The sequence below is a fragment of the Jaculus jaculus genome, chromosome 7 (assembly GCF_020740685.1).
Source record: "Jaculus jaculus isolate mJacJac1 chromosome 7, mJacJac1.mat.Y.cur, whole genome shotgun sequence".
Lineage (NCBI taxonomy): Eukaryota > Metazoa > Chordata > Mammalia > Rodentia > Dipodidae > Jaculus > Jaculus jaculus.
Genome location: NC_059108.1, coordinates 79,704,323 through 79,716,371, shown reverse-complemented (window position 1 = coordinate 79,716,371; position 12,049 = coordinate 79,704,323). Strand labels below are relative to the sequence as shown.

Here is a 12,049-nt window from a genome sequence, read left to right as displayed (position 1 = left end):
AAGTGGTCCACTTAGGCTGGGTCTACATAATGCCACATCAGTGCACTGAAAATGAAAAATTAGGTCAATAATCTAGCTTTTTGGATATCAAATAAAATCATTAGCATGTCCATTTTGTGTTTTAGGCCAAACTATTGAAATCTATTATTTGTGTTATGTGTTGACAATAAATACTTCCAAGTTCCTTGATCCAATAAAAACACAGGGCATGAATGAATATCATTCTTTTGCCACACACAATACATCTTAGAATTTTAAATATATTGCTACTTCACTTTATAATAACCCTATAAGGCAAAATAGTTTTATACACTTCAGAAGTAAACATTAATGAACATATTTATACTTTTTCTTTATTAGACTATGGTCATAAGCTTGAGGACTTTCTAATAGAAAATATGTTTCATCATTTGCCATCATTTCTTAGATTTCCAAAGTTCTTGAGTGAAATGAATTAAAAAAAAATAGACTGAAGAGCTAGAAGGCATAGAGCCCTCAGTAGAATTGAGATTTAAGTCAGGATTCTTGTTTGTTTTTTTCCTGAGGTAGGGTCTCGCTCTAGCTCAGACTGACCTGGAATTCACTCTGTAGTCCCATGCTGGCCTTGTCCTCATAGGGCTCTTCCTACCTCTGCCTTCTGAGCACCTGGATTAAAGGTATATGCCACCATACCCTGCTAACATATGTATTCCAGGCTGGCCTCGAACTCTTGATTCTCCTGCCTCCACCTTTTTAGCAATTTCTTACCAGTGTGAGCCACCACAACCAGCTTCTTGACATTCAGTCTTTCCTTTCCTGACACTCCATAACAGCTTCAGGCTATACAGACAGAGTATAGCCTTCATTTTTATTTCACCTAGCTCTAACCAAGAGGAAGTGTGCATGGATGAATGCAGAGAAGAGCAGTCTAGATATTCTACGTTACCATAAAATGGTACATACTCTTGAAAAATATGTCACTTACTACCAACCCTTCAACTCTTTTACACATATGCAATGATGAAATTCAATGTGCCTTGAAAAGAAAAAGAAACAAAAAATGAACAGTAAAATAGCATTTTAAGAGGTGGGACATGGAAGGGCACTATCACCATGTTATCATTTCACCTTGGTGATAAAAGAAGAGCTGGAAGGACAGTTAAGAGTATTCCTATGCACCTCAAGCTATTGTGATAACTGTAGATAAACTCCAGCATTTACTCCATTCACTTACCTTCTTTAGTTAGTAATAAGTTCTGATAAATGAGGCTCATTCTGAAGTTTTCATCTTAGAGAATAGCTGAGGAGTGCACCGACACCATCCTTATGACTATACTTTTGTCATAGTTCACACCAAGTTTCTTTTTTGGTTGAGACATGTAAGACATGAAAACAATGCTGTACATGGAGACTAATGCAGCTTATAAGCTTGTGGAGATGGTATCTAAAGCTATCTCTTCAGACCTGCATGTTGGACATGGAGGTAGGGTAAATGTGAGGGCATGCATGTATGTCCATAGAGACAGAAGAAGATGGTGAAAGAAAAAAGAAGACATGTAATTTAGAAAATGAGAAACCACCAAAAGCAGAAACTAGGAAAGACTTCATTCTGAGGCTTAGGACAAGGAAACATTTACTAAGGAGCAGAGTTGTGGCAGGGAGGACAAGTTTTGAAACTTACTCCCTAGTGGTCTGAGAGAAGTAGAAGTTATTACTCATAGTCTGACTTTGTGGACCTTTAGAAATTCTTAGCTTCCAGATCATTAGCCTGGAAGATACAGGAAGCAAAATATATTATCAAAATAAAAACAATAAATTCAAAGATGCGTGTTTAAAATTTCAGTGCAAATTTTTATAATGACACACATCACACCTGAAAAGAATGAGCTGCTGACTCCAGCATATGGGAAGAAATGCACCTTAGCAGCCTGTTTGTCTTGGGAACATCTGTGATTCATTTGCCAAGAGATTTATCTTCTGGCTAATCAAAAAGAACAGAGAAGAAGTCTAAGTAGGGTTATCAAATAAAAAATGTTTTAAGTGCTTTTCCACTGAAAAAGTAGCTGATAATATACACACACATACACACACACACACACACACACACACACACACACATGTATGGACTGAACTTGGATTAGATTAACTTTGCCAAATGTTGTCATCATTTTTGACTCACTGATATTATCCAAAGCTGTAATTTTTCCATCATGGGAACATGTTCTTTTTGGTGAAATAAATGTTCTTTTTTTGGTAGTCCTCACTCCACTCCCTGTTCTCTAGCCTTTTATTCTGCTCACTATTTTTCTAGGCATGAAGTTCAACCACTGGAGATTTCACTGACATCCCACTGCAATCATCATCTTTGGAGGATGGAAATAATTAAACTAGATTATATTCATATTTCATATCTTTTTATAACTTCATATACTTTAATACACCCACAGCGACAGGTAAAAGTGAGTCAAGATTTCCATAAAGAGACATTTCACCTTGTGTCTAATTGAAAATGCAAAATAAGAAGTGAGTCTTAGCAATGAAGCCACATTGGAATAGAAGCCCTGGCATACAAATGAGTTTGCTCCTTGGGAAAGAAATACAGAAATGAATCTATTATTTAATAGTATAAAATCTATTCCCCTTTGTTGAGGCTTGGGAAGGAAAAAGAATATTTACTAGCTGTATGACTTTGCATAAATCTCTCAATATTCTGGGTTTGAGTTTTCTCATTTGTGAAATGAGATTGGATTAGGTTATTTTAGCATCTCCTCTGGTTTTCAAATTCCATGATCCAATCTTAGAAATGTTCTGCATAGGATCTGAGTTCTTTGGAAAGAAGGGAAGCATTCAGCAGAGTCTCTAGTTCAACTTATCATGGTCATTTTTCTTATTCTCTTATAGTGATTAAAACATTCATGTCTACGAGGAGAAGAATCACTTATCCTTGGAGAACTGGATAAAGTTTCCTAAGCAGCATGTTACATGGCATCTGAGACAGTTTCTACATTTCAGAATCATTTTCCTGAAAGCAATCCTAGCCACCTTTACTGTTTGCTCTTGAGTAGACAGAGTATGTAATATGAGAGTTTAGAGAGCTCAACTAGAAGCAAGGTCAGATCACAAGGAGTTTTCTGTGTTGTGGGTGAGAAGCTCAGACCTCTAAGCGTTTTATTGTGAAGGTGATGAAAACTTCATAGGTATGAAAACCACTGGAGACCTCTATGGAAGCAGGGTGGTGGTGAGAAATAAATGATCAGATGTACAATAGAGAGAAAACACTCTGTCAGAAAGTAGAAACAAGTGGGTGTTGAGATAGCACACAGCTTCATCTGATAAGATGTTACAGAGTCAAGGCAAAAGATGACAAGAAAACTGCAGTAGGACCAGTGGAAATGAAGACAGGAGGATGGCTGTCAGTTGTGAAGACACTAGTCTTCAGCTAAGGAAGGTGTTGTAGTTACTTTCCCATTGCTGGACCAAAAGCAGCTGATAGAAAGGAAGGATTTATTTTGGATTACAGTTTTGAGGGAAAGAGCCGTGATGACATGGGAAATCATGGCATGAGTAGAGGCTGGATATTATGTCTGCCATAGCATTTGGAAAACAGCAACAAGAGAATGAGCCAAAAGCTTGTAAGGATGACCTGGTCATAACACCCCTGAGTCCACCTCCAACAACACAACTCCTCCAGCAAGGCTTTACCTCCCAAACTACCACCAGCTAGGGACTAAGCATCCAGAACATATGACTTTATGGGTGACATGTGATTCAAACCACAAAAGATGTTAGAGAAGAAGGGGAGTGGAAGGACACCCCCAGATTTCTGTCCTGGGGTATTGAAGATATGGAGGAGATGGAGCATGTGTGTGGAGAAAAAAGTAATGGACCAAGTTTTCTTCAGGGTGAATGAAAATATGTCAAAAATGGAATCAGGTGATGAGTGTAAGGAAGAGGTGAAATGCTGATTTTGAACTGAGAGAGAAAAATGAATTCAATAAGAGAAGGCTTCGTGGGTGGGGGTGTGGGATTCATCATGCTTTTTATCACCTGCTATCTTTGGTATTATCAACTTATTGAACAAGTGCTATTGTCATGCTTTGAGGGGTTTAGGATATGGGAGAAACAGAGAGGAACATTATGCAGCTATCAGATAAGCAGGTGTCAGGCTTCTCAATAGAGTCCTGATGCCAAGCATGACACTTGACACATGAACATACATGCTGAACAAATGCATATGCTAAATGGAGGCCCAGAATAAAAACATGAATAAAAGATAAAATAATAATAAAAATAATAAAAGGGCTGGAGAGATGGCTTAGCGGTTAAGCGCTCGCCTGTGAAGCCTAAGGACCCCGGTTCCAGGCTCGGTTCCCCAGGTCCCACGTTAGCCAGATGCACAAGGGGGCGCACATGTCTGGAGTTCATTTGCAGAGGCTGGAAGCCCTGGCGCGCCCATTCTCTCTCTCTCCTTCTATCTGTCTTTCTCTCTGTGTCTGTCGCTCTCAAATAAATAAATAAATAAATAAAAAATTTTAAAAAAAGATAATATAGGAAACAATGAGCTAGTATTTCAAAAATATTTTTTTTATTTATTTGCAAGGAGAGAGAGAGAGACAGAGAGAATGGGAGAATGGGAACACCCAGGGCCTCTAGCTACTGCAAATGAACTCCAGACATATGTACCACTTTGTGCAGTTGGCGTTACATAGAAACTGGGGAATTGAACCCAGGTTGTTAGGCTTGGCATGCAATCACTGAACAATCTCACCAGCTCACAAGGAATTGTTTTTGAGCATGGAATGAAAGTCAGATTTTTACAGAGAAGGTGGCATTTAACCTTTATTATGAAGGCAGTAATGGTTGAGTAAACCTAAGGCAAAGGGAATTCCATTTGCAGAGGCATGTTAGTGTTATAGGAACCTCTCCTTTACTTTAAGATCTTGAAGAATGGCCATTTTCAGACACCTATTATTGAATTCTATTTCAATATGGATTATCGCATGGTATTTTGTTTAATTCTTAAGGTATTAATTATTAAACGTGTGCTTCTATTTCATGGCTCACAGGATTACCATACTACTATATTTGTGCATAAAATAAACATAAATGGTACACAGTTTCCCCTACTTAAATCAAATTGAAAGTAATTCAACTAAGTGATTTCCTCAATCAACCAGTGAGTGATGTAATGATGCTCTTGTGTGAACAACAACATCAATGCTGATGAGTAAACCTTGATAATGTTTAAAGACCTAAGTTTTAGAATGAATAAATGTGGAATGAATTAATTTTGAAATAACTATTAATTTTTAATATTCTAGATAGCTGAACAGCTATAAATATGGGTGTTGTCATTTCTCCTCTCATACTTTAGACTGTACAGAATCTTGTTCTAAGGCTTCAACATTCTGGTATCTTATAATTTGTTTGTAAAAAGCAAGAGATAACATTCCCTAGCCTATTCATTTTTCATAGGTGGTCTTTTCTCTATCCAATAAAACATTTTATATCTATGTAGTGTGTTCATGAGGAACATTTTGACTCACAAGAAGCTTGCTAACTAGGAGAAGAGACAGCATTATTTACCCACATGAAAGATAAAAAGCAAATTCAATGAGATTCCCAAAGAAGCAGGTTGTTTTAGCTACCTGTCTTGTTGGTATGTTGGCATGTTGGTAACAAATACTTTTCTATAATCATGAGCCTGGTGTATACTTGTGAGAAAGTTAACTTTTATTTGCCTCCTGCTACAAGATTTCCACATATACTCTGAGTTTTTTTTTTTTCCCAACAGATTTTCTTTTGTCAATACTTTGAGAAGGCTTGAATTCAAAAAGCATTTACTGAGTGCTTCCTAATGTCAGTCACTCTACCAATGTGTTTGGAGGATTATGAGATGAAAAAGATACAGTTCCTGCCTACAGGGAGTGTTATTTGGTAATTAGATGAATGGGAGCGGGTTGGAGCTGGAAATGAACTCAAATGGCTATGTTCTGGGCAGAGTGAGAGTTATAGAAATAAAAATGCTATGGTGTGAAGCATCTAAATAAGAAGTGAGACTCTCTACAGATCTGTGACAGGTGGAAATGGAATAGTAAGCAGCGAGGGCATCCTATGTGTCTGTGACATGTGGAAATGAAATAGTAAGTGGTGAGGGCATCCTATGTGTCTGTGACATGTGGAAATAAAAAGGCAGAGGACATATTCTCAAAATCTTTGGAGAAATTATACATAAACTATGAAACTATTTTTTGTTTTGTTTTTCTAAGTAGGGTCTCACTCTAGTCCAAGCTGACCTGGAATTCACTATGTAGTCTCAGGGTGGCCTTGAACTCACAGTGATCCTCCTACTCTGTCTCCCAAGTGCTGTGATTAAAGGCATGCAACACCATGCCCAGCTCTTTCTTCATATTTTTATTTGAATGGGCCACATAGAGTTCCACTTTAGCATTAAGAAGCCTAACCTGACTCTGAAAGTCTCAATGAGATAAAGTTGTACTTGATAGGGGTATTGGGTTCCTGTCCATCACCTGAGCTCAGGACCTAAGGAAGTTGCTTGAAATTCAGGTATTTTATGGTGAACAGACAACTGGATGATTTCCTCCTGTTTCTCACATGAGCAATGGTGCACATTAGAACACTGCCTTGGGGCCATTTCTAACACCTGTCACCACGTGAATGGGTGGTAGCCAGTGCTTGTGTGACTTGTCACTATCACTCTCCAAAGAGAAATCTGTGGAGCAGCTCTATACAGTTCACGTGGTGAAAACGACAGCTTGTGTCCAACTCATGCTTTGGGTGGATGGTTAAAGTACAAACCTGAATCTCTATTTTTTTGCAGGTTTCCCAGTTGCTCTGAAGTGTTAAGAGATCCAACCAACACGTGGCAGACTTGAGGACTCTTTAAGGAAGTTTACGGGTGTCTGAGTCCTGGCCACATCCTGTGACATTCTTACTTCAGAGAAGTAAGGGAGGGATTTTGAACACTCCCAGGTGAGTCTTATATTGTCAGAGGTTCTGAAAAGCACAGAGGCCTCTGAGTTCTGGGAGTCTCCTTTCTTTTACTCTGAAGGAGTAGCCAACCCCTTTAAGCTAGAAAGCATGGCTTAGTTAGCCTGGCTAATCTACAGAGAACTCACTAGAGTATTTGGGGGTCAATAAAAAAATGTATGTAAGCCGGCGTGGTGGCATACACCTTTAATCACAGCACTCCTCGGGAGGCAGAGGTAGGAGGATTGCCGTGAGTTCAAGGCCACCCTGAGATTACATAGTGAATTCCAGGTCAGCCTGAGCTAGAGGAGTGAGACTCTACCTCGAAAAACCAAAAAAAAAAAAAAAAAAAAAAAGTATGCAAATATTTCCCTCACAAATCAATAGCAGTTTGGATCCCTCAATCCACCAATCGATAAATGATGTCTTGGGAAGTTAGCATGGCAGCCATTTCCAAGTATAACAGGCTGCAATCCTGAGGAAAGTGTTTCTCTGCTAATAAGAAACTAGACTGGTAGAGTACTGGCTTCATATCAAGAAATCCTCAGCTGACAACCAGCTCTAATTTCCACACCTGTGAATAAAGCTGTTTTGGACCCTTTGGCCCCAGTAATATTTATCAAATGACTGAAGCCACCTGGGTGACCTCCCCACAACCCCTATCATATCAGACCAGCATAAAAACTACACACCCAAACTCAATGTATTAAGACAACTGAGTTCAGAGACAGCTTGTTTTGTTGAGTTATATATTAATACATAACTGAAACAAAGGTAAAACATTTTAAAAGACAATTTTTATAGAAAAATATATTAAATGCATAATACATTGCTTGGCATATAGAAGGTGTTATGCCCAGATCACAGAGTCCCCAAAGATCACCAGGACAGTTGGACACGTATGAAACAGCAAAGAGCTTTGGGGGGGGGGCTTAAGCTCAGGGTCAGACTTTACCAATGAAAGTGGGTCCATCCAAGAGCCCTGAATGGCATATGGGAGGAGCTTATATGAGGTTCAAACAAAGAAAAGGGGAATTTCCCACATAGCAGTTACATGATTGGTTGATGTTTAGCAAGAGCATATATGTTGCAACCTGATTGGTCACATAGTAGCTGAGGGATGTTAAGCAAACTTATCTATAGTCACAGGAGCCATAGGAATGTATAACATCTGCTTGGTCCTTTTTGATTGGCCCATTACAGGGATTATTTTGGGTACTGAGCAGTTTGTGGTTGTTTTTCCCAGTAACTGCAAAGTGCTGTGTTAGTAATTTGGGCCCTGCAGGGAAACAGAAATTTAGGCCTATTAATATCTTTAAAGTCTGTCATGGTGTTACTTTGGTTTGGGCTCTTCAGTAGGTAAATGATATTGTTGTTACTATTGGATTAAGAGGCCAAGTACACATATTCCAAGACCTTACTAACATGGCAATGATGGACGGTACACAAACAGATGCTGTGGGAATTGAGAGAACATTGACTCCTGGCTAGAAGGAAGTCCATAGCATTAGGGTTTTCCCTTAGAGCATGTAGACATTTGATCAACCTGCAGAAATCCCATTGTCCTGCAGAACTTTGCCTGGCACAGCTCACAGTCATTAAACTTATAACTACTACCTGCTTTTACTACTCATATTATTCATGTGAAAAAGATCATGGGTCCCTGTTAGAATCCCTCAAACTCAGACAATTCTATTTTTTAAAAAAGAACAAGGGTGGGCTGGAGAGATGGTTTAGTGGTTAAGCGCTTGCCTGTGACGCCTAAGGACCCCAGTTCAAGGCTCAATTCCTCAAGACCCACATTAGCCAGATTCACAAGGGAGTGCATATGTCTGGAGTTTGTTTGCAGTGGCTGCCTCCTGGCATGCCCATTCTCTCTCTGTCTGTCTCTCTTCTCTCTCTCTGTCTCTCTGTCTCTCTCTCTCTCTCTGTGCTTGCAAATAAATAAGATAAATTTTAAAAAAAGAACAAAACAATTCTATTAAAAACAACAGCAATAAAAGGAGAAAGTTTAAGCACAATATAAGCAATTATAGGAAGTTTGTTGTTTGATTTCCCTTGAGTGTGTTTCTAGAATGTGCTGGTGTGTGAGTCAGTGCACAGTTTCATGACTATGAGAGAGATCATCAAAAAGAGGATATTCTTTTCCTTTGTGGAAAAAGTAATACAGATCAACATAAAAGTTTAAACTTTCTTAAAAAGTAAAATGATTGTGAATTTTAAAGACATCTTAAAATTCTTTTGAAGGGATTTCAAGTCATTGCTGTTTTGATAGCACCAAGAGGTTAGTCTAAGTGCCACTGCCTTTGAAAGCAATTTTTTAAACCAAAAGATAAGTTAATCATTAGATGGCAATTTGGTCCAATAAGCAGGGGTAAGGCAGTACCAGTATGAATTTCAAAGACCTGCTAAGAGCTATAAATATAGCCTGCAATATTTTGCAATATCTAAAGTGTTTGGTCTAATGTTGAACATGCTCCATTGTTCAAACCAGCTGTGTTCTTTCACTCTTTCATTTCTATAAAACTAGGATAAAGACTGTCAAAGCAAACGCGGCAGCAGCAGCAGACTTTCTTGCTGAAAAGTTCTGTGTACATAGTACATAGCAATCTCAAGATGGAACTTTGAATGTTTCAAACCAGAACAAAATCTTCATCTAATTATAAGTGAACTATATTAAGCACAAAAGGCAATTTCAAATTATACTGAAGAAAGTTACATTTTACTCTCTGCTTTCAAAATGCATTTATCGCAATTTCACAAACTAATTGCAAATTCATTTTGTTTAATTTTCTTAGGTTATTTCTTTTATTGCTTTCAAGTGCTTTGCATATTTCCCAACCACCAAAATCCTTAAGAGAGATCTACAAGGCCTTTTGTTTTGTTCTTATTTGTATTTAAAATTATAGAATAGAAAATGAATCTTATTTTTTTTTTCATTTCTTATTCTTGGATTAATATGGTGACCACTAAACCAGCTCCATTTATTGTAGACACGTAACAGGAGAAAAAGTTACCAGTGATGAGCACATTTGGAAAATTGGAACTGGAGGAAGACTTTCTTTCAGAGGCAAATTCAAATGGGGCTGCTTCCATTCATACCTATATGATTACAAGTCTTTGTATAACTTTGCATGGGCTATGAGATCAAGGAAGTACTTCGTGTTCCACCAGGGCTCATTATCTACCATATAGAGTAACTGTGGCAAATGACTCTTGGCTGGCTAAACTCTTCATTTGCTTTGTTTACTAGAAGCTAGTTTGTTTCTCCCAAATGCATGCTTTTCGTGTTATGAAACAGTTCTAAAATCTAAATCTAAAACAACCCAAACTCAAGTGTAAATTGATAGACTAAACAAAATCCTTTTGTAGTTATTTTATATTTCCTGTTTGATCTCCTCTTGCACTGTTAGGAGGGTTTGCAGTGAGTGGCCAATGCACACCATAGGTGTGGTTTTGGTTCAGTAGATTAACAAGCCACCTTTGTGGAGGAATTAAGTTCACAGTTTAACTTAGATTTTATTCATAGATGTCCTGCAACAGAGGTAAGTGTCAGGCCCTAAAGGGGTGTGTGTGTGTGTGTGTGTGTGTGTGTGTGTGTGTGTGGTCGCTGTGCATGTGGCGGCTGGGAAATCAGTTCCACATCTTCTTCACTGCATTGTGGCTGGTAAAATAGCTACTGTAATTAAATGTCCAGGCCCATATGTTTATTATCATTAGCCTATCTTGCTGTGTCTGAGTAAATTGTTAGTATGCTTATTAATTTCTTGTCCCCAAACAATAGAAAGCATGTTCACTTCCTTCTTCACTTTGTGGATTTTAGCAGGTTTTGTTTGATGAAAAGCCATTAAATTTTAATAATAGCCCAAATTTATATAACACCTTACATACTTTCATACTAAAGGCACTTATAATTCTTTGCAATTCCCCTGAATAGATGTAAGAGCTATAGATATCTTTCCCAATATCCTGAAATGTCATCTTGCCTATAATTACAATAGTCATTCTTAAAACATAGCCATGGGAAATGAAAACCCATTATTTCATTGGTTAGAATTGGAATTGATTATAAAGGAGACATAAAGGGAAGAGAAAGGAAGGGAGGAGGATACTTAATAGGTTGATATTGTATATATGTAAGTACAATGATTGTAATGGAGAGGTAATATGATGGAGAATGTAATTTCAAAGGGGAAAGTGTGGGGATGGGGAGGGAGGGAATTACCATGGGATATTTTTTTATAATCATGGAAAATGTTAATAAAAATTAAAAAATTAAAAAAAAAGAATTGGAATTGACCAAAGATTTTGGTCTTAAAGAAGTAGTTTCAGGAGACAGAGATCTAATTCAAAATTATGTTGGCACCAGCACAGCCCTGTTCCTCCTGCTTGGTTCACCTAATTGTGGCCGTCCAGTTAACAAATATCCTAAAGCTGACCCTCCTCTTCCTTCTCCTCCTCCTTTTTCTTTGAGGTAGAGACTCACTGAAACTCACTCTGAAATTCACAGTGATCTTGCTACTTCTGCCTCTCATTCCTGGAATATAGAAGTGCACCACCATGAATGACTCCTATAGTGACTTCTTTTTAAATTTGTAAAACTTCTACATCTACTTAGTTGACAGCTAAAGTTTATGGTGCTGCTTTTAATTGACAACTGTTTGTGTCTTAAATTCATGCTGAAAATGTGATCTCAAAGTTTCAGTTGCCCAAGTACCACTGACTGCTTAGCTGAGAGAAATAGTCACACAGAATGGGCTTCAAGGATTTCTTCAGATAATTATCTTCCCATGTAGGATCAATTCAGACTGCAGGAGCTGGCTATATTAAGTATCTTATGTTAAGCGTCTTTTCCTAAATTTTATTTCTAATTTATTTTTTCTTATTCAAGAATGATTCTGAATAGGTGCTTTAATGGCCTGACCACTACTGTGCCAGTCTCTATATTGGGGGGAACAAGTTGGGGGTCAAAGACACCAGAAACTTGCCCTTTTTGCCTTAAGGATCTCATGGCATGTTCTCTTTCTGTGGATCTGATGAAGCTATTTTTCTGATCTCAGCACTGGCATGGATATGTCTT

At 38.0% G+C, this 12,049-nt stretch overlaps 1 long non-coding RNA gene across 1 annotated transcript in view; it reads left to right on the top strand.

Annotated features, from left to right (window-relative positions):
• Positions 1-12,049, top strand: part of LOC123462265 — a 174,516-nt gene that overhangs the window by 127,880 nt on the left and 34,587 nt on the right. The window contains exon 5 of the long non-coding RNA XR_006638177.1: positions 6,821-6,972. This is a non-coding gene — a long non-coding RNA (uncharacterized LOC123462265). The remainder of the gene's footprint in view (positions 1-6,820; positions 6,973-12,049) is intronic.